Source organism: Lepisosteus oculatus, unplaced genomic scaffold (assembly GCF_040954835.1).
Source record: "Lepisosteus oculatus isolate fLepOcu1 unplaced genomic scaffold, fLepOcu1.hap2 HAP2_SCAFFOLD_75, whole genome shotgun sequence".
Taxonomy (NCBI): domain Eukaryota; kingdom Metazoa; phylum Chordata; class Actinopteri; order Semionotiformes; family Lepisosteidae; genus Lepisosteus; species Lepisosteus oculatus.
Window position 1 is genome coordinate 335168 of NW_027168309.1, and position 16909 is coordinate 352076.

The 16909-nt window shown below is 48.7% G+C and overlaps 11 non-coding genes across 11 annotated transcripts; 4 read left to right on the forward strand and 7 right to left on the reverse strand.

The window, feature by feature from the left end:
• Positions 1–1570: 1570 nt before the first annotated feature.
• Positions 1571–1643, reverse strand: trnak-cuu (transfer RNA lysine (anticodon CUU)). Its single transcript has one exon. It is a non-coding gene; the product is annotated as a tRNA-Lys (tRNA).
• An 821-nt stretch (positions 1644–2464) lies between these two features.
• On the reverse strand, positions 2465–2536 carry trnam-cau (transfer RNA methionine (anticodon CAU)). Its single transcript has one exon. It is a non-coding gene; the product is annotated as a tRNA-Met (tRNA).
• Positions 2537–2815: 279 nt separating this feature from the next.
• Positions 2816–2898, forward strand: trnal-cag (transfer RNA leucine (anticodon CAG)). The gene has a single exon. It is a non-coding gene; the product is annotated as a tRNA-Leu (tRNA).
• Positions 2899–5689: 2791 nt separating this feature from the next.
• On the reverse strand, positions 5690–5762 carry trnak-cuu (transfer RNA lysine (anticodon CUU)). The gene has a single exon. It is a non-coding gene; the product is annotated as a tRNA-Lys (tRNA).
• Positions 5763–6583: 821 nt separating this feature from the next.
• On the reverse strand, positions 6584–6655 carry trnam-cau (transfer RNA methionine (anticodon CAU)). The gene has a single exon. It is a non-coding gene; the product is annotated as a tRNA-Met (tRNA).
• Positions 6656–6934: 279 nt separating this feature from the next.
• Positions 6935–7017, forward strand: trnal-cag (transfer RNA leucine (anticodon CAG)). Its single transcript has one exon. It is a non-coding gene; the product is annotated as a tRNA-Leu (tRNA).
• Positions 7018–9808: 2791 nt separating this feature from the next.
• trnak-cuu (transfer RNA lysine (anticodon CUU)) lies at positions 9809–9881 on the reverse strand. Its single transcript has one exon. It is a non-coding gene; the product is annotated as a tRNA-Lys (tRNA).
• An 821-nt stretch (positions 9882–10702) lies between these two features.
• Positions 10703–10774, reverse strand: trnam-cau (transfer RNA methionine (anticodon CAU)). The gene has a single exon. It is a non-coding gene; the product is annotated as a tRNA-Met (tRNA).
• A 279-nt stretch (positions 10775–11053) lies between these two features.
• Positions 11054–11136, forward strand: trnal-cag (transfer RNA leucine (anticodon CAG)). The gene has a single exon. It is a non-coding gene; the product is annotated as a tRNA-Leu (tRNA).
• A 2791-nt stretch (positions 11137–13927) lies between these two features.
• On the reverse strand, positions 13928–14000 carry trnak-cuu (transfer RNA lysine (anticodon CUU)). The gene has a single exon. It is a non-coding gene; the product is annotated as a tRNA-Lys (tRNA).
• Positions 14001–15172: 1172 nt separating this feature from the next.
• On the forward strand, positions 15173–15255 carry trnal-caa (transfer RNA leucine (anticodon CAA)). Its single transcript has one exon. It is a non-coding gene; the product is annotated as a tRNA-Leu (tRNA).
• Positions 15256–16909: the final 1654 nt, after the last annotated feature.

Below are 16909 nucleotides of genomic sequence, written 5' to 3' on the forward strand. Positions count from 1 at the left end.
TCGCCTTTGCGAACGCCATGAGAAACAGAACGCAAGCTCAGGTCCTGCGGTTTAACAAACAGCCACGGCTTTCATGCGACTGGACATTTCTTTTCTGGAGCGAATTCACTTTCAACTTCAAGAAATTCACACAACTTGCGAAATACGAAATACAAATCTGGCTCATCGCTGCACAAGAAATACCGCCGGCTGGCAAGAAAATGACAACGGTGTTTTTCCTTAACGAAAAACTTCCCATGGAGAAAAACAACGGCTGTGCGTCTCTGTCGGCTTGATTCAGTTTAATGCAAGTATTCATTCTCCTCCTGGAAAATACAGCTTGCGAAAGATGAAATACAATTCTTGGCTTTTCTGGGTGAGTGCAGAAGAAATCCTGCCGGCTGGCAGAAGAATTCCAGCCTTTTTTACTCTTTAACCAGAAACTTGCGAATGATACAAAGCAAGCGGGGTGCGTTTCTGTGCAGCTGTTAACTGAACAGCTGCTGCTTCAAGCCCACCCAGGGCTCATTCCGATTTCAACATCATGCCCCCTGAAGGTAGACTGGATTTCTTTGCGAAGCATTCACCTTTTGGACGTTTCAGGAAAGGTGCGTGTCGATGCCAGACTTGAAAAGCTTTCCATACAAAGAAACAACATAGTGCTTTTGATTGATGGGAAACGGCAAGAGCGGTTTGAGCAGCTCCGGCCTCTCAACCGCTTTACAATGTGATCGGCACCTCGGTAGCCAGTTTAGAAGGCTGAAAAGGATGCTGGAAGCACAGCGACGTTCTAAAACCAGCGCTTGAAAAGCATCTGGATACATAAAATGTCCATTTCCCCAAAGCTGAATCTGCATCTTCAGAAGATTGTCAGCTATACGTTTTCGTTCTTTGTTTCCTTTTTTTACGACAAGCTTTCGAGAAATGAACTGTCTATTGTGATGAAGGCTGCATTAGAAATTGTGCATCTAGCTTAGTTCAATGAAATCGGGAGGTGCACCTGTCTCAAGCGGATGGCTCTTTGCAGGCACACTACGGAAACCTGCGGGCGCAAGTTGGGAGAAGTGACTCTTGCAGAGTGTTGAGCTTCGAGAAGAGGGCTCCGCTCAGGAAGATATTTCCACATGTTGAAGAGTCGCTTTTCGCCCTTTCTTTCCCACATTTTTCCAGTGCGGTTATTGATCGCGTTCAAAATGTTTTCCCAACGTACGTGTTACCTGCAAAATCACAGTGAAACTGTTATGCCCAAAAGATTCCTAATAGTTATTGTATTAGAATAGCTCTCCAATTTCTTAGCCTTCGTACACGCAATGTTTAAGGAAACGCTAGAGTAAATGAAACTGTAAATAGACAGGAGCTCTTCTTAGTTTTCATACAAGTTATGATGGCTGCAGCTCCTATCTGCGTCCCGGTGACCGGAGCCAAGGGATTATCTGCGGAACCCTTGATTTATCTCTCGGGCAAGGAGCTAGATACGCCCTTTTCATCTCGGTTTGATCACACCTGTGCATTAAAACGCAGTGCTCGGTACCATCGAGGTGTAAGAGGTTCAAGGATGAGCGGGAAACTTTGTTAATAAGGAGACGGGCACCGCCCAACGTGGGGCTCGAACCCACGACCCTGAGATTAAGAGTCTCATGCTCTACCGACTGAGCTAGCCGGGCGCCGGTAGAGCTGGTGGTTAACTTGTCCCTGTTGACGGCAATTTGACAAGGTATACTTCCTGGCTTTTCATCATGTGCTGACCGGATTCGAGAGTAGCACACCCTGTTCTTTGTTGATTACTGTACCTCCAGCAGCGCAAATGTCAGTAATCATTGAAATGTACGACCTACAATCTCCTCAGCATGCCCGCGTGGACTCCTCAGTGATCATCCTTCTACGTTCTGCTGTAGTTTTCATGCAAGTGAAAACCGTGCTCCAAATAACAGCGGCACAGTTGTATCCTGCGGTAAGCATTCTTCTAATTCCATCGTTTTGCTCCAGGTAAAAGGTAGCGCATCATAGTGTTGATATTCCAAGGTTTCAGAGTCCGTATTGGATGGCTTGGATGCAGACATCGCTCAGAGCTCCCAGTATGATTTTCCCGAGTTCAGTTTTGCAGTGTTTTAGTGCTTTACTACTTCCAGTGGGCCTTTGAATGCTCTGCTAAGTAGAGACGTGACATAATTACTAATGCGACCGAGTGTGCTGGCTGTTCCTGGTTCGTAATGATTACAGTGAGAAATCAATATAAACATAACTGCTTCGATTTCGAGGTTCAGTTGAAGCTTTCAAAGAAACTATCAAAGACCTCAGAACAACCGAAGACACATTTGGTCATCTCCGTATTGGTGAAGATTAAAGAGTCCCGCAAGTGTCAAGCTTGCACAAACACACACGAGAGAGAAACTCAGGACAGAATTTAAAGAAAGGGAGATGCAGACTATTTGAAGGCACTTTGCTAACCCAATGGCATGCTTATGAATCGTGCATAGGACACACGTAGCAGAGGATGGTTTCGATCCATCGACCTCTGGGTTATGGGCCCAGCACGCTTCCGCTGCGCCACTCTGCTGACGGCCCCTCTGCGTGTGGCGCACAACTGCTCTTTTTATTTCCTACATAAGTGATGAAAGAGTTGAAAGTTTCAACGACAAACGCAGACGTCACTTTGAGCGCTTGGTGTTGTAGCACAAATCATCACATGCTGCTCTACACTGGATTATAAAAGCCGACACATTTTCCAAACATTTTAATGCTGGAGTCACACTGTAGTATTAATAACAGTGCGATACTCGAGGAGCGTAGTGGGATCGCGGTGGCTCATCAGACCGCCCCGGGACAGGGGGCCCGCGTCAGGATGGCCGAGCGGTCTAAGGCGCTGCGTTCAGGTCGCAGTCTCCCCTGGAGGCGTGGGTTCGAATCCCACTCCTGACAAAAAGCTTGCTCAGTGCCGTCTCCAGTCGGGTGCAAATGGGTGAAGCAGCCTGACGCAGGGAACGTGCGCCGATAGGCGTAGGTGTATCCCCTGCCTCTTCCGATTTAGCTCGTGCTCCATAGGATGGAAGCGGATGCTCTGGCTTTTTGACTCGAATATAACCTGATCACAACAGAAGGCCGTGCAGCCCAGTGCTGGTTTAAGAATGCCTCGTGTCTTCAGGCCCCTATTCCTTCAGGTTACCCCTTTGGAATAGTCGTCCGAAAAAGACGGGAAAGGAAAAGCATGTAAGCTCCCACACACTGCGTTAGCATTAGCGGTTGGAATCTGATGGGAGAAAAGCAACCTGGCTCGCCGTCAAGCAATCCATCCCTGGTCTCCCACGTGACAGGCGGGGATACGCACCACTATACTAACGAGGAGCGCTTGCTTGGCGCTTGAAGACACTTCCTCTTGCGGCTACTACTGTTTCCGGTTTCGTCTTTTCTTTTCATTCCTCCCAGAGGAGCGCATGAAAACGTTTCCATCTGCGCCATCCTCACCCCTCCAATGCTATGGTCCCTGCTCCTCCTGGTGCACTGCAAACACTCATTCAGCCGGTTCTTTCAGTTTGAATAATTAGGTCTTCAAAGGCTGGAAGTAGGGCGCAAAAGACATGCCAATGCCAAAAGCGTGGCTGTGTGCTTCCAGCTGTGAAATGTCACTGGTGGATGTTGAAGACATTACTTCCAAGGCAGCAGGTCCAAGCGATTTAGCGTTTGTACAAGAAGCAGGAAGAGAGAAACGGCACTCCGCCTTTTTCTGGGCAGGCCGAAGCGACAGGAGAAGGGCGCCGTAGTGGGCAGGATTCGAGCCGACGCGGGGAGACCCCAATGGCTTTCTAGCCCATCGCCTTAACCGCTCGGCCACGACTACAGGGAGCGCCGCCGCCGCCGGCTTGCGATCATTTAACACGGAGGGCGAGGCAGCGGCGGTAACCTTTTTCAATGTCGCTCTCCGCTTCCCCCCAAAAAAAAGCCAAATGACATGCTAGCACTCGGACACCCTTCAGAAGACTGAAGGGTGGCTTAAAGCTGGAAGGATTAGGTCTCCCCGTTCCGACGCGACAATCGAGCTTCCTTAGGCAGAGAGAAAGCAACATCGAGGAGCGTCAACAAGACTTTAGAAGCTGCGCCACACGCCACTTTCAGTCGCAGTCACAGCAGTTTTAAAGGCAGGAATCGCCTTTGCGAACGCCATGAGAAACAGAACGCAAGCTCAGGTCCTGCGGTTTAACAAACAGCCACGGCTTTCATGCGACTGGACATTTCTTTTCTGGAGCGAATTCACTTTCAACTTCAAGAAATTCACACAACTTGCGAAATACGAAATACAAATCTGGCTCATCGCTGCACAAGAAATACCGCCGGCTGGCAAGAAAATGACAACGGTGTTTTTCCTTAACGAAAAACTTCCCATGGAGAAAAACAACGGCTGTGCGTCTCTGTCGGCTTGATTCAGTTTAATGCAAGTATTCATTCTCCTCCTGGAAAATACAGCTTGCGAAAGATGAAATACAATTCTTGGCTTTTCTGGGTGAGTGCAGAAGAAATCCTGCCGGCTGGCAGAAGAATTCCAGCCTTTTTTACTCTTTAACCAGAAACTTGCGAATGATACAAAGCAAGCGGGGTGCGTTTCTGTGCAGCTGTTAACTGAACAGCTGCTGCTTCAAGCCCACCCAGGGCTCATTCCGATTTCAACATCATGCCCCCTGAAGGTAGACTGGATTTCTTTGCGAAGCATTCACCTTTTGGACGTTTCAGGAAAGGTGCGTGTCGATGCCAGACTTGAAAAGCTTTCCATACAAAGAAACAACATAGTGCTTTTGATTGATGGGAAACGGCAAGAGCGGTTTGAGCAGCTCCGGCCTCTCAACCGCTTTACAATGTGATCGGCACCTCGGTAGCCAGTTTAGAAGGCTGAAAAGGATGCTGGAAGCACAGCGACGTTCTAAAACCAGCGCTTGAAAAGCATCTGGATACATAAAATGTCCATTTCCCCAAAGCTGAATCTGCATCTTCAGAAGATTGTCAGCTATACGTTTTCGTTCTTTGTTTCCTTTTTTTACGACAAGCTTTCGAGAAATGAACTGTCTATTGTGATGAAGGCTGCATTAGAAATTGTGCATCTAGCTTAGTTCAATGAAATCGGGAGGTGCACCTGTCTCAAGCGGATGGCTCTTTGCAGGCACACTACGGAAACCTGCGGGCGCAAGTTGGGAGAAGTGACTCTTGCAGAGTGTTGAGCTTCGAGAAGAGGGCTCCGCTCAGGAAGATATTTCCACATGTTGAAGAGTCGCTTTTCGCCCTTTCTTTCCCACATTTTTCCAGTGCGGTTATTGATCGCGTTCAAAATGTTTTCCCAACGTACGTGTTACCTGCAAAATCACAGTGAAACTGTTATGCCCAAAAGATTCCTAATAGTTATTGTATTAGAATAGCTCTCCAATTTCTTAGCCTTCGTACACGCAATGTTTAAGGAAACGCTAGAGTAAATGAAACTGTAAATAGACAGGAGCTCTTCTTAGTTTTCATACAAGTTATGATGGCTGCAGCTCCTATCTGCGTCCCGGTGACCGGAGCCAAGGGATTATCTGCGGAACCCTTGATTTATCTCTCGGGCAAGGAGCTAGATACGCCCTTTTCATCTCGGTTTGATCACACCTGTGCATTAAAACGCAGTGCTCGGTACCATCGAGGTGTAAGAGGTTCAAGGATGAGCGGGAAACTTTGTTAATAAGGAGACGGGCACCGCCCAACGTGGGGCTCGAACCCACGACCCTGAGATTAAGAGTCTCATGCTCTACCGACTGAGCTAGCCGGGCGCCGGTAGAGCTGGTGGTTAACTTGTCCCTGTTGACGGCAATTTGACAAGGTATACTTCCTGGCTTTTCATCATGTGCTGACCGGATTCGAGAGTAGCACACCCTGTTCTTTGTTGATTACTGTACCTCCAGCAGCGCAAATGTCAGTAATCATTGAAATGTACGACCTACAATCTCCTCAGCATGCCCGCGTGGACTCCTCAGTGATCATCCTTCTACGTTCTGCTGTAGTTTTCATGCAAGTGAAAACCGTGCTCCAAATAACAGCGGCACAGTTGTATCCTGCGGTAAGCATTCTTCTAATTCCATCGTTTTGCTCCAGGTAAAAGGTAGCGCATCATAGTGTTGATATTCCAAGGTTTCAGAGTCCGTATTGGATGGCTTGGATGCAGACATCGCTCAGAGCTCCCAGTATGATTTTCCCGAGTTCAGTTTTGCAGTGTTTTAGTGCTTTACTACTTCCAGTGGGCCTTTGAATGCTCTGCTAAGTAGAGACGTGACATAATTACTAATGCGACCGAGTGTGCTGGCTGTTCCTGGTTCGTAATGATTACAGTGAGAAATCAATATAAACATAACTGCTTCGATTTCGAGGTTCAGTTGAAGCTTTCAAAGAAACTATCAAAGACCTCAGAACAACCGAAGACACATTTGGTCATCTCCGTATTGGTGAAGATTAAAGAGTCCCGCAAGTGTCAAGCTTGCACAAACACACACGAGAGAGAAACTCAGGACAGAATTTAAAGAAAGGGAGATGCAGACTATTTGAAGGCACTTTGCTAACCCAATGGCATGCTTATGAATCGTGCATAGGACACACGTAGCAGAGGATGGTTTCGATCCATCGACCTCTGGGTTATGGGCCCAGCACGCTTCCGCTGCGCCACTCTGCTGACGGCCCCTCTGCGTGTGGCGCACAACTGCTCTTTTTATTTCCTACATAAGTGATGAAAGAGTTGAAAGTTTCAACGACAAACGCAGACGTCACTTTGAGCGCTTGGTGTTGTAGCACAAATCATCACATGCTGCTCTACACTGGATTATAAAAGCCGACACATTTTCCAAACATTTTAATGCTGGAGTCACACTGTAGTATTAATAACAGTGCGATACTCGAGGAGCGTAGTGGGATCGCGGTGGCTCATCAGACCGCCCCGGGACAGGGGGCCCGCGTCAGGATGGCCGAGCGGTCTAAGGCGCTGCGTTCAGGTCGCAGTCTCCCCTGGAGGCGTGGGTTCGAATCCCACTCCTGACAAAAAGCTTGCTCAGTGCCGTCTCCAGTCGGGTGCAAATGGGTGAAGCAGCCTGACGCAGGGAACGTGCGCCGATAGGCGTAGGTGTATCCCCTGCCTCTTCCGATTTAGCTCGTGCTCCATAGGATGGAAGCGGATGCTCTGGCTTTTTGACTCGAATATAACCTGATCACAACAGAAGGCCGTGCAGCCCAGTGCTGGTTTAAGAATGCCTCGTGTCTTCAGGCCCCTATTCCTTCAGGTTACCCCTTTGGAATAGTCGTCCGAAAAAGACGGGAAAGGAAAAGCATGTAAGCTCCCACACACTGCGTTAGCATTAGCGGTTGGAATCTGATGGGAGAAAAGCAACCTGGCTCGCCGTCAAGCAATCCATCCCTGGTCTCCCACGTGACAGGCGGGGATACGCACCACTATACTAACGAGGAGCGCTTGCTTGGCGCTTGAAGACACTTCCTCTTGCGGCTACTACTGTTTCCGGTTTCGTCTTTTCTTTTCATTCCTCCCAGAGGAGCGCATGAAAACGTTTCCATCTGCGCCATCCTCACCCCTCCAATGCTATGGTCCCTGCTCCTCCTGGTGCACTGCAAACACTCATTCAGCCGGTTCTTTCAGTTTGAATAATTAGGTCTTCAAAGGCTGGAAGTAGGGCGCAAAAGACATGCCAATGCCAAAAGCGTGGCTGTGTGCTTCCAGCTGTGAAATGTCACTGGTGGATGTTGAAGACATTACTTCCAAGGCAGCAGGTCCAAGCGATTTAGCGTTTGTACAAGAAGCAGGAAGAGAGAAACGGCACTCCGCCTTTTTCTGGGCAGGCCGAAGCGACAGGAGAAGGGCGCCGTAGTGGGCAGGATTCGAGCCGACGCGGGGAGACCCCAATGGCTTTCTAGCCCATCGCCTTAACCGCTCGGCCACGACTACAGGGAGCGCCGCCGCCGCCGGCTTGCGATCATTTAACACGGAGGGCGAGGCAGCGGCGGTAACCTTTTTCAATGTCGCTCTCCGCTTCCCCCCAAAAAAAAGCCAAATGACATGCTAGCACTCGGACACCCTTCAGAAGACTGAAGGGTGGCTTAAAGCTGGAAGGATTAGGTCTCCCCGTTCCGACGCGACAATCGAGCTTCCTTAGGCAGAGAGAAAGCAACATCGAGGAGCGTCAACAAGACTTTAGAAGCTGCGCCACACGCCACTTTCAGTCGCAGTCACAGCAGTTTTAAAGGCAGGAATCGCCTTTGCGAACGCCATGAGAAACAGAACGCAAGCTCAGGTCCTGCGGTTTAACAAACAGCCACGGCTTTCATGCGACTGGACATTTCTTTTCTGGAGCGAATTCACTTTCAACTTCAAGAAATTCACACAACTTGCGAAATACGAAATACAAATCTGGCTCATCGCTGCACAAGAAATACCGCCGGCTGGCAAGAAAATGACAACGGTGTTTTTCCTTAACGAAAAACTTCCCATGGAGAAAAACAACGGCTGTGCGTCTCTGTCGGCTTGATTCAGTTTAATGCAAGTATTCATTCTCCTCCTGGAAAATACAGCTTGCGAAAGATGAAATACAATTCTTGGCTTTTCTGGGTGAGTGCAGAAGAAATCCTGCCGGCTGGCAGAAGAATTCCAGCCTTTTTTACTCTTTAACCAGAAACTTGCGAATGATACAAAGCAAGCGGGGTGCGTTTCTGTGCAGCTGTTAACTGAACAGCTGCTGCTTCAAGCCCACCCAGGGCTCATTCCGATTTCAACATCATGCCCCCTGAAGGTAGACTGGATTTCTTTGCGAAGCATTCACCTTTTGGACGTTTCAGGAAAGGTGCGTGTCGATGCCAGACTTGAAAAGCTTTCCATACAAAGAAACAACATAGTGCTTTTGATTGATGGGAAACGGCAAGAGCGGTTTGAGCAGCTCCGGCCTCTCAACCGCTTTACAATGTGATCGGCACCTCGGTAGCCAGTTTAGAAGGCTGAAAAGGATGCTGGAAGCACAGCGACGTTCTAAAACCAGCGCTTGAAAAGCATCTGGATACATAAAATGTCCATTTCCCCAAAGCTGAATCTGCATCTTCAGAAGATTGTCAGCTATACGTTTTCGTTCTTTGTTTCCTTTTTTTACGACAAGCTTTCGAGAAATGAACTGTCTATTGTGATGAAGGCTGCATTAGAAATTGTGCATCTAGCTTAGTTCAATGAAATCGGGAGGTGCACCTGTCTCAAGCGGATGGCTCTTTGCAGGCACACTACGGAAACCTGCGGGCGCAAGTTGGGAGAAGTGACTCTTGCAGAGTGTTGAGCTTCGAGAAGAGGGCTCCGCTCAGGAAGATATTTCCACATGTTGAAGAGTCGCTTTTCGCCCTTTCTTTCCCACATTTTTCCAGTGCGGTTATTGATCGCGTTCAAAATGTTTTCCCAACGTACGTGTTACCTGCAAAATCACAGTGAAACTGTTATGCCCAAAAGATTCCTAATAGTTATTGTATTAGAATAGCTCTCCAATTTCTTAGCCTTCGTACACGCAATGTTTAAGGAAACGCTAGAGTAAATGAAACTGTAAATAGACAGGAGCTCTTCTTAGTTTTCATACAAGTTATGATGGCTGCAGCTCCTATCTGCGTCCCGGTGACCGGAGCCAAGGGATTATCTGCGGAACCCTTGATTTATCTCTCGGGCAAGGAGCTAGATACGCCCTTTTCATCTCGGTTTGATCACACCTGTGCATTAAAACGCAGTGCTCGGTACCATCGAGGTGTAAGAGGTTCAAGGATGAGCGGGAAACTTTGTTAATAAGGAGACGGGCACCGCCCAACGTGGGGCTCGAACCCACGACCCTGAGATTAAGAGTCTCATGCTCTACCGACTGAGCTAGCCGGGCGCCGGTAGAGCTGGTGGTTAACTTGTCCCTGTTGACGGCAATTTGACAAGGTATACTTCCTGGCTTTTCATCATGTGCTGACCGGATTCGAGAGTAGCACACCCTGTTCTTTGTTGATTACTGTACCTCCAGCAGCGCAAATGTCAGTAATCATTGAAATGTACGACCTACAATCTCCTCAGCATGCCCGCGTGGACTCCTCAGTGATCATCCTTCTACGTTCTGCTGTAGTTTTCATGCAAGTGAAAACCGTGCTCCAAATAACAGCGGCACAGTTGTATCCTGCGGTAAGCATTCTTCTAATTCCATCGTTTTGCTCCAGGTAAAAGGTAGCGCATCATAGTGTTGATATTCCAAGGTTTCAGAGTCCGTATTGGATGGCTTGGATGCAGACATCGCTCAGAGCTCCCAGTATGATTTTCCCGAGTTCAGTTTTGCAGTGTTTTAGTGCTTTACTACTTCCAGTGGGCCTTTGAATGCTCTGCTAAGTAGAGACGTGACATAATTACTAATGCGACCGAGTGTGCTGGCTGTTCCTGGTTCGTAATGATTACAGTGAGAAATCAATATAAACATAACTGCTTCGATTTCGAGGTTCAGTTGAAGCTTTCAAAGAAACTATCAAAGACCTCAGAACAACCGAAGACACATTTGGTCATCTCCGTATTGGTGAAGATTAAAGAGTCCCGCAAGTGTCAAGCTTGCACAAACACACACGAGAGAGAAACTCAGGACAGAATTTAAAGAAAGGGAGATGCAGACTATTTGAAGGCACTTTGCTAACCCAATGGCATGCTTATGAATCGTGCATAGGACACACGTAGCAGAGGATGGTTTCGATCCATCGACCTCTGGGTTATGGGCCCAGCACGCTTCCGCTGCGCCACTCTGCTGACGGCCCCTCTGCGTGTGGCGCACAACTGCTCTTTTTATTTCCTACATAAGTGATGAAAGAGTTGAAAGTTTCAACGACAAACGCAGACGTCACTTTGAGCGCTTGGTGTTGTAGCACAAATCATCACATGCTGCTCTACACTGGATTATAAAAGCCGACACATTTTCCAAACATTTTAATGCTGGAGTCACACTGTAGTATTAATAACAGTGCGATACTCGAGGAGCGTAGTGGGATCGCGGTGGCTCATCAGACCGCCCCGGGACAGGGGGCCCGCGTCAGGATGGCCGAGCGGTCTAAGGCGCTGCGTTCAGGTCGCAGTCTCCCCTGGAGGCGTGGGTTCGAATCCCACTCCTGACAAAAAGCTTGCTCAGTGCCGTCTCCAGTCGGGTGCAAATGGGTGAAGCAGCCTGACGCAGGGAACGTGCGCCGATAGGCGTAGGTGTATCCCCTGCCTCTTCCGATTTAGCTCGTGCTCCATAGGATGGAAGCGGATGCTCTGGCTTTTTGACTCGAATATAACCTGATCACAACAGAAGGCCGTGCAGCCCAGTGCTGGTTTAAGAATGCCTCGTGTCTTCAGGCCCCTATTCCTTCAGGTTACCCCTTTGGAATAGTCGTCCGAAAAAGACGGGAAAGGAAAAGCATGTAAGCTCCCACACACTGCGTTAGCATTAGCGGTTGGAATCTGATGGGAGAAAAGCAACCTGGCTCGCCGTCAAGCAATCCATCCCTGGTCTCCCACGTGACAGGCGGGGATACGCACCACTATACTAACGAGGAGCGCTTGCTTGGCGCTTGAAGACACTTCCTCTTGCGGCTACTACTGTTTCCGGTTTCGTCTTTTCTTTTCATTCCTCCCAGAGGAGCGCATGAAAACGTTTCCATCTGCGCCATCCTCACCCCTCCAATGCTATGGTCCCTGCTCCTCCTGGTGCACTGCAAACACTCATTCAGCCGGTTCTTTCAGTTTGAATAATTAGGTCTTCAAAGGCTGGAAGTAGGGCGCAAAAGACATGCCAATGCCAAAAGCGTGGCTGTGTGCTTCCAGCTGTGAAATGTCACTGGTGGATGTTGAAGACATTACTTCCAAGGCAGCAGGTCCAAGCGATTTAGCGTTTGTACAAGAAGCAGGAAGAGAGAAACGGCACTCCGCCTTTTTCTGGGCAGGCCGAAGCGACAGGAGAAGGGCGCCGTAGTGGGCAGGATTCGAGCCGACGCGGGGAGACCCCAATGGCTTTCTAGCCCATCGCCTTAACCGCTCGGCCACGACTACAGGGAGCGCCGCCGCCGCCGGCTTGCGATCATTTAACACGGAGGGCGAGGCAGCGGCGGTAACCTTTTTCAATGTCGCTCTCCGCTTCCCCCCAAAAAAAAGCCAAATGACATGCTAGCACTCGGACACCCTTCAGAAGACTGAAGGGTGGCTTAAAGCTGGAAGGATTAGGTCTCCCCGTTCCGACGCGACAATCGAGCTTCCTTAGGCAGAGAGAAAGCAACATCGAGGAGCGTCAACAAGACTTTAGAAGCTGCGCCACACGCCACTTTCAGTCGCAGTCACAGCAGTTTTAAAGGCAGGAATCGCCTTTGCGAACGCCATGAGAAACAGAACGCAAGCTCAGGTCCTGCGGTTTAACAAACAGCCACGGCTTTCATGCGACTGGACATTTCTTTTCTGGAGCGAATTCACTTTCAACTTCAAGAAATTCACACAACTTGCGAAATACGAAATACAAATCTGGCTCATCGCTGCACAAGAAATACCGCCGGCTGGCAAGAAAATGACAACGGTGTTTTTCCTTAACGAAAAACTTCCCATGGAGAAAAACAACGGCTGTGCGTCTCTGTCGGCTTGATTCAGTTTAATGCAAGTATTCATTCTCCTCCTGGAAAATACAGCTTGCGAAAGATGAAATACAATTCTTGGCTTTTCTGGGTGAGTGCAGAAGAAATCCTGCCGGCTGGCAGAAGAATTCCAGCCTTTTTTACTCTTTAACCACAAACTTGCGAATGATACAAAGCAAGCGGGGTGCGTTTCTGTGCAGCTGTTAACTGAACAGCTGCTGCTTCAAGCCCACCCAGGGCTCATTCCGATTTCAACATCATGCCCCCTGAAGGTAGACTGGATTTCTTTGCGAAGCATTCACCTTTTGGACGTTTCAGGAAAGGTGCGTGTCGATGCCAGACTTGAAAAGCTTTCCATACAAAGAAACAACATAGTGCTTTTGATTGATGGGAAACGGCAAGAGCGGTTTGAGCAGCTCCGGCCTCTCAACCGCTTTACAATGTGATCGGCACCTCGGTAGCCAGTTTAGAAGGCTGAAAAGGATGCTGGAAGCACAGCGACGTTCTAAAACCAGCGCTTGAAAAGCATCTGCATACATAAAATGTCCATTTCCCCAAAGCTGAATCTGCATCTTCAGAAGATTGTCAGCTATACGTTTTCGTTCTTTGTTTCCTTTTTTTACGACAAGCTTTCGAGAAATGAACTGTCTATTGTGATGAAGGCTGCATTAGAAATTGTGCATCTAGCTTAGTTCAATGAAATCGGGAGGTGCACCTGTCTCAAGCGGATGGCTCTTTGCAGGCACACTACGGAAACCTGCGGGCGCAAGTTGGGAGAAGTGACTCTTGCAGAGTGTTGAGCTTCGAGAAGAGGGCTCCGCTCAGGAAGATATTTCCACATGTTGAAGAGTCGCTTTTCGCCCTTTCTTTCCCACATTTTTCCAGTGCGGTTATTGATCGCGTTCAAAATGTTTTCCCAACGTACGTGTTACCTGCAAAATCACAGTGAAACTGTTATGCCCAAAAGATTCCTAATAGTTATTGTATTAGAATAGCTCTCCAATTTCTTAGCCTTCGTACACGCAATGTTTAAGGAAACGCTAGAGTAAATGAAACTGTAAATAGACAGGAGCTCTTCTTAGTTTTCATACAAGTTATGATGGCTGCAGCTCCTATCTGCGTCCCGGTGACCGGAGCCAAGGGATTATCTGCGGAACCCTTGATTTATCTCTCGGGCAAGGAGCTAGATACGCCCTTTTCATCTCGGTTTGATCACACCTGTGCATTAAAACGCAGTGCTCGGTACCATCGAGGTGTAAGAGGTTCAAGGATGAGCGGGAAACTTTGTTAATAAGGAGACGGGCACCGCCCAACGTGGGGCTCGAACCCACGACCCTGAGATTAAGAGTCTCATGCTCTACCGACTGAGCTAGCCGGGCGCCGGTGGAGCTGGTGGTTAACTTGTCCCTGTTGACGGCAATTTGACAAGGTATACTTCCTGGCTTTTCATCATGTGCTGACCGGATTCGAGAGTAGCACACCCTGTTCTTTGTTGATTACTGTACCTCCAGCAGCGCAAATGTCAGTAATCATTGAAATGTACGACCTACAATCTCCTCAGCATGCCCGCGTGGACTCCTCAGTGATCATCCTTCTACGTTCTGCTGTAGTTTTCATGCAAGTGAAAACCGTGCTCCAAATAACAGCGGCACAGTTGTATCCTGCGGTAAGCATTCTTCTAATTCCATCGTTTTGCTCCAGGTAAAAGGTAGCGCATCATAGTGTTGATATTCCAAGGTTTCAGAGTCCGTATTGGATGGCTTGGATGCAGACATCGCTCAGAGCTCCCAGTATGATTTTCCCGAGTTCAGTTTTGCAGTGTTTTAGTGCTTTACTACTTCCAGTGGGCCTTTGAATGCTCTGCTAAGTAGAGACGTGACATAATTACTAATGCGACCGAGTGTGCTGGCTGTTCCTGGTTCGTAATGATTAACGCGAGAAATCAATATAAACATAACTGCTTCGATTTCGAGGTTCAGTTGAAGCATTCGAAGAAACTATCAAAGACCTCAGAACAACCGAAGACACATTTGGTCATCTCCGTATTGGTGAAGATTAAAGAGTCCCGCAAGTGTCAAGCTTGCACAAACACACACGAGAGAGAAACTCAGGACAGAACTTAAAGAAAGGGAGATGCAGACTATTTGAAGGCACTTTGCTAACCCAATGGCATGATTATGAATCATGCATAGGACACACGTAGCAGAGTATGGTTTCGATCCATCGACCTCTGGGTTATGGGCCCAGCACGCTTCCGCTGCGCCACTCTGCTGACGGCCGCTCTGCGCGTTGCGCACAACTGCTCTTTTTATTTCCTACATAAGTGATGAAAGAGTTGAAAGTTTCAACGACAAACGCAGACGTCACTTTGAGCGCTTGGTGTTGTAGCACAAATCATCACATGCTGCTCTACACTGCATTATAAAAGCCGACACATTTTCCAAACATTTTAATGCTGGAGTCACAATGTAGTATTAATAACAGTGCGATACTCGAGGAGCGTAGTGGGATCGCGGTGGCTCATCAGACCGCCCCGGGATTAGGGGCCAGCGTCAGGATGGCCGAGCGGTCTAAGGCGCTGCGTTCAAGTCGCAGTCTCCCCTGGAGGCGTGGGTTCAAATCCCACTCCTGACAAAAAGCTTGCTCAGTGCCGTCTCCAGTCGGGTGCAAATGGGTGAAGCAGCCTGACGCAGGGAACGTGCGCCGATAGGCGTAGGTGTATCCCCTGCCTCTTCCGATTTAGCTCGTGCTCCATAGGATGGAAGCGGATGCTCTGGCTTTTTCACTCGAATATAACCTGATCACAACAGAAGGCCGTGCAGCCCAGTGCTGGTTTAAGAATGCCTCGTGTCTTCAGGCCCCTATTCCTTCAGGTTACCCCTTTGGAATAGTCGTCCGAAAAAGACGGGAAAGGAAAAGCATGTAAGCTCCCACACACTGCGTTAGCATTAGCGGTTGGAATCTGATGGGAGAAAAGCAACCTGGCTCGCCGTCAAGCAATCCATCCCTGGTCTCCCACGTGACAGGCGGGGATACGCACCACTATACTAACGAGGAGCGCTTGCTTGGCGCTTGAAGACACTTCCTCTTGCGGCTACTACTGTTTCCGGTTTCGTCTTTTCTTTTCATTCCTCCCAGAGGAGCGCATGAAAACGTTTCCATCTCCGCCATCCTCACCCCTCCAATGCTATGGTCCCTGCTCCTCCTGGTGCACTGCAAACACTCATTCAGCCGGTTCTTTCAGTTTGAATAATTAGGTCTTCAAAGGCTGGAAGTAGGGCGCAAGACATGCCAATGCCAAAAGTGTGGCTGTGTGCTTCCAGCTGTGAAATGTCACTGGTGGATGTTAAAGACATTACTTCCAAGGCAGAAGGTCCAAGCGATTAAGCGTTTGTACAAGAAGCAGGAAGAGAGAAACGGCACTCCGCCTTTTTCTGGGCAGGCCGAAGCGACAGGAGAAGGGCGCCGTAGTCGGCAGGATTCGAGCCGACGCGGGGAGTCCCCAATGGCTTTCTAGCCCTTCGCCTTAACCGCTCGGCCACGACTACAGGGAGCGCCGCCGCCGCCGGCTTGCGATCATTTAACACGGAGGGCGAGGCGGCGGCGGTAACCTTTTTCAATGTCGCTCTCCGTTTCCCCCCCAAAAAAGCCAAATGACATGCTAGCACTCGGACACCCTTCAGAAGACTGAAGGGTGGCTTACAGCTGGAAGGATTAGGTCTCCTCCTTCCGACGCGACAATCGAACTTCCTTAGGCAGAGAGAAAGCAACATCGAGGAGCGTCAACAAGACTTTAGAAGCTGCGACACACGCCACTTTCAGTCGCAGACACAGCAGTTTTAAAGGCAGGAATCGCCTTTGCGAACGCCATGAGAAACAGAACGCAAGCTGTCCTGTCCTGCGGTTTAACAAACAGCCACGGCTTTCATGCGACTGGACATTTCTTTTCTGGAGCGAATTCACTTTCAACTTCAAGAAATTCACACAACTTGCGAAATACGAAATACAAATCGGGCTCATCGCTGCACAAGAAATACCGCCGGCTGGCAAGAAAATGACAACGGTGTTTTTCCTTAACGAAAAACTTCCCATGGAGAAAAACAACGGCTGTGCGTTTCTGTCGGCTTGATTCAGTTTAATGCAAGTATTCATTCTCCTCCTGGAAAATACAGCTTGCGAAAGATGAAATACAATTCTTGGCTTTTCTGGGTGAGTGCAGAAGAAATCCTGCCGGCTGGCAGAAGAATTCCAGCCTTTTTTACTCTTTAACCAGAAACTTGCGAATGAT